Below are 5234 nucleotides of genomic sequence, written 5' to 3'. Positions count from 1 at the left end.
AAGCTTCATGAAGAGGATCCTTCGGTCATCTCATGCGGACAGCTTCAGCCGAAGCTGCTTCTTCCTACAAGACCTTCGGCGACGAAGCATAGTCCCAACAGTAGCCCCTTTCGCGGCGCTAGATCGTTTTTCGTAACGAGCTTGATCCGTGAAAAAAGTCTCTTAAGCTTCGGGAAGCCGAAGGTCCAAAAAACACCTTCCCTGAGCTCGTTGTTGAGAAACGATTCAGTTTTCGAGCGCGTAGCGGTCCCACCTTGCAGAGCTACTGTTTGATCTCTGCGGTCCACCGCGCAGCGAGTGCAAGAGGCTGTCCGCCTGGTGTAAAAATCCTAGCGATTCACCTTCTTACCTGCATCACTATATAAACAGACGAGTAGGTGTGAAGTTACCACAGCATTCATTGCTATTTGCACTGTTTTGCTGCCAAAATTTTTAACCATAGCCGAAGCTTGACTCTCAGAATCAGACGAAGCTCCAGCTTGAAGCCTTCTTCGTCAGAAGAAAAAGCATTTAGTTCCCAAAAAATTCAGAGTTAAATGGCCAGAGTGCGTTCTACCGCTAGGGTTGAGCGTGAGGGAGGCGAAGCTGAAGGATCGGAGACTGTTCCCATCTCCGAAGCGATGCAACGATCCGGACTGGTAACCCCGGAAGAAATCCCCACTGCTGAGACAGAACAGGCGACTGCCGAAGCGGAAGAAGGAAACATTGAGGAAACTGATTCCGAAGATGATTATCGTATTGCCATGCCAAGTAAGCCCAGCCACTTGGACTTCGGAAAGTCGACTGTTTCGAAGGCTGATCTCTCCAAGATGGTGAAGTCGGGTTATTTCAGTGAAAGTCAGAAGAAGCTACTACGCTTCGGGGGGGAAGAAACTACCCCGAAGCCAGAGAAGGATGAAATAGTCATTTTCAAGAGCTTTTAAAGGCTGGGTTGAGATTCCCCCTGCATGGGATTATTGCAGATGTATTGAAGAGGTTTGGGATCTACTTTCATCAGCTGACTCCTAACGCTATCGTTAGGCTTAGCGTCTATATCTGGTCCCTCCGAAGCCAGGCGGTGGAGCCGTTTGCCGACAGCTTTTGTCGAGTTCATGAGCTGCATTATCAGACGAAGGCTAGAAAAGATGGATTGCATGATAACTTTGGTTGCTATAATTTTGCCTATCGGAAAACCACAAAGTTTCCTGTCATCAGCTATCGAAGCAAGTGGCCGGCAGGCTGGAAATCGGAATGTTTCTACGTCAAGGTTGATGACGACAAGGAGAAGCTTGTGCAGAGTCCGCTTGAACTAATCTTCGGAGAAACCCGACCTCATTGCAACATGACACCAGAAGGTCCAACCCAAAAAGCGTTGGCTGAGTTTAAAATTATTTCAGAGCATATCAGCACAAGAGACCTGGTTCAAGAGTTTTTGTCTTTCAGGGTTTTTCCTACCTTAAAAGAATGGGAAATGCCGAAGCTAGAGGGGGAGAACAAAGAAGGGGAACTTGTGCGGTTACCTTACTATTACAAGTTTAAGAAATATTTTAAAACACCTTGCCAAGAGTGGCTGGACACAATTGAAATAATGTGCAATGAAATACTCGGTAATTACTCCAAAAAAGAGGATCAGTTGATGACTGCGGCCTTCGGTACCCGTCCGAAGCGAAGACTGAATCGAGTGCTGGACGCCCTGGGTTTTGAATACCCTGACTACGAAAATCTGAATAAAGGTGTCGAAGGCCGGAAAAGGAAAAGGGTAGCCGAAGCTTTAAATGAAGATGAGAAAGAACCACCAAAAAAGAAGAATATTCCGAAGAAGAGGAAAGTATCATCTCCGAAGCAAAAAGTATCCGACGAAGAGGAGACTCCCGCATCACGCTCTGCCACTAACGTGGAAGAGATTTTGAAGGTAATGACTGAATCCCTGCCTGCGAAGCTAAGTCCATTGGGGCCTCAACTGACAAAGTTTTTTCAGAAGGAAAAGGAGCCCGAAAAAACGAAGAAAACAACTAAAACAAAGAGACAAAGAATCATCGCAGTGACATTGACAAGACACCACCGAGAGCTTCAGCTCAGTAGATACCAGCGGCTGAGGAAATAACAAATATTGAAGTCACACCTTCGGAGGTCGCGGCTACCGAAGCTACCTCAACTGAAGATTTGAATTTGGCAAGCACAATCGAACACATCGACAAAATGCTGCTAAACATGGCCACAGAAGAAGCCACTACTGCCGCCGAAGAGGCCATGGCCGCAGTGTCTGAGAAAGAAAAGGAAATTGCTGACGAAGCTTCAGAGGACGAAGCCTTCATGTTTCAAAATTTAGTTGGACAAGAATTGTCAAAAACCGAAATAGAAGAGCTTAAAGAATATGCCAAATCTTGCGGATATAAACCAGGAGCACTCCTCTTCGGGGGTATTGACGATGAAAAATTAGACTGTATCCGGGATCAAACTGGAGCTAAGGTTATCGGTACTCTATCAAAGAGTATCGGTTTTCCGAAGCTGGAAACGGACATTAGCCGCTACTGACGACAACATATCGTTGGTAGTTTATTTTATTCCAATTTCAAGGTGAACTACTTTTCCCTTGACTTTTATTGTTTTTAATAATGAAGACATGTCTAACGAAGGTTGTTTACGTGCAGAGTATGCTGTTGAGCAAGGCTTTGAAAATGCAGCAAGATCTAGAAGACAAAAAACACGAGGTTATAATTGAAAATTTAGAGAGCAAAATAAAAGAGCAATTAGCTACTATTGAAAAGAAAAACTTCGAGCTTCAGACAACTAAAAGCTTATTGGCAGAAGCCGAAGCTAAAGTAGCAGAATTGAATATGAAGCTTCTCTGCCAATCTGAACAGTTTGAAAAAGAAAAGCAAGAACTTAATACGAAACTTGAAGCCGAAGTCCAACAAAATTCAGATTTGAAAAAATTATTGGCAAGCCTTCAAGACAAATGTTTGGAGTTTAGCAATAAATGTATTCAACGACTGAGAAAAATCTTCCACTCAGTCGGGGCCAGCAGTGGGAAGTTCACCCCGTCAACTGAAGATTTACCAAAGACCTTCGAACATATTGAGGGTGAAATTGATGAGCTTGACGAAGTTATAGCCGGGCACGGTGACTTCTGTGCCTGGGTAGCTTCTCGGGGCACTGCTGCAGCTTTTCTGAAAGCTGGCTGCGACCATGGAAAAATTGTTAATAGGCCCAATTTCACTCTATCACCATCAATTTTAGATGATATTCCTGACCTCGCCCGAAGCATTTCTAATAGATTTGTAAAGATGATATGGACAAAAGGCGGGCGAGAAAAGGCTGGAGACGAAGCTCGGAGTCATCTTGAACCAGTAAGAAATCATACCTTGTGCTTACCTTTTCCTTCAAGCTTGGTTTTGACCCACAACAACTTAATTCATGTAGGATGACGAAGCCGAGACCGATGCTTAAAGAGTATGACACCGAAGCTGAGGCCTCATGAAGATCAGTAGGAGTAGACTGTAGACAAACTCAAGAAACTTTTGAAATAACTTTTGTAAATATGACTAAACTGTTCTTAATGAATTCTGTTCATACCTTGTAATATGCTCTTACCCTTCCATTAATGTATGAGAGACGCTTTGATGTGGACGAAATTATCTTTTTGAGCCGAAGGCGAAAAAACACCTTCCCTTCTTTTCGTAGACAGCGAAGCATAAAAAACAACTTTTCCTTTTTTCCGAAGCTCTTCTTTTCGTACACGACGAAGTACAAAAGACAGTTTTTTCCTTTTTGCCGAAGCAACCACTTATGCTATGATGATGGTTATCCTACATATGCCTGGATGAATGTTTATGAATGCAAATGTTATGATGTAATGTGATGTGCAAATGAATGTCCAAACACATATCCGAAGCCATAATCACAACCGTTATTTCCTTAGTAACAATCACATATCAGCGCTGACTTTTCGCTGTAAGCCTCCCTTAGGAGCTTCTTCACCTTTAACTTCAGCGGAATCAGCGTTGACTTTTCACTGTAAGCTCTGCATTCCCTTAGGAACGTCTTTGGAGCTTCTTCGCCTTTTACTTTCGGCGGAATCAGCGTTTATTTTTCGCTGTAAGCTCTGCATTCCCTTAGGAACGACTTTGGAGCTTCTTCCCTGTTTCTTTCCGGCACTCGATGGTGCGTTCTCAGCTTTTACATTTACATCTTTGGGGGATTTTGCTCCTATAGAGCTAAAAAAGGAAATTACATGTGATGGCCCCATTAAAAACCTTTCTCCCCCTTCAGAAAGGAAAAGGGTGCCATGAAAGAAAAAATATAAAATATAAAAAATTACATCAAGTTATACATAATATCGCCGAAGCTCATCCGCATTCCAAGATCTAGGAATGTCGTTGCCGTCCATATCCTTCAATCTGTATGAACCGGGTCTTGACGAAGATACTACCAAAAAAGGTCCCTCCCATTTCAACTGCAACTTGCCCACTGTATCTGGGTTAGCCACTCTCCGAAGCACCAAATGTCCTGGCTCAATATTCTTTAGCCGAACCTTTCTATCACGCCATTTGATTGTTTCGGCTTGATATTTATTGATGTTCTCCACAGCTTGAAGCCTGATCCCTTCTATAGCATCTTTTTCCACAGAATGATTAGCTTCAGGATCTGATTCTGCCGAAGCTACTACTCTTATTGATCCAGTTTTAGCTTCTTCCGGGGTTATTGCTTCGTCACCAAACAATAATTTGAATGGAGTAAAGCCTGTTGACCTTGATGTTGTTGTGTTGTGGCTCCATACCACTTTGATTAATTGATCTGGCCACTTTCCCCTGGGTTGATTGAAGATTAACTTCATTATTCCTGTCATTATGATGCCATTGGCTCTTTCAACGAGTCCATTTGACTCCGGATGCCTGACTGATGCAAAATGGATCTTCGTGCCAATTTGATCACAGAATTCTCTGAAAGCTTCAGAGTCGAACTGTGTTCCATTATCTACAGTGATGGCCTTTAGTACTCTGAAATGACAAACAATATTCTGCTAGAAAAACTTTTGAATGGTGGCCGAAGTTATTGTGGCTAAAGGCTTTGCCTCAGTCCATTTAGAAAAATATTCCACAGCCACTACAACATATCTTAAGTTTCCTTGGGCCGGTGGTAACGGACCTAACAAGTCAAGGCCCCACCTTTTCAATGGCCAGATGGGTTGTATCAGCTGAGTTAAGGACGAAGGTTGTTTTTGATCTCTTGCACATTTCTGACAACCTTCGCAC

This window comes from Zea mays, chromosome 9 (genome assembly GCF_902167145.1).
Source record: "Zea mays cultivar B73 chromosome 9, Zm-B73-REFERENCE-NAM-5.0, whole genome shotgun sequence".
Classification (NCBI taxonomy): domain Eukaryota; kingdom Viridiplantae; phylum Streptophyta; class Magnoliopsida; order Poales; family Poaceae; genus Zea; species Zea mays.
The sequence above is the reverse complement of the archived record's forward strand: the minus strand, read 5'-3'. Positions refer to the sequence as shown.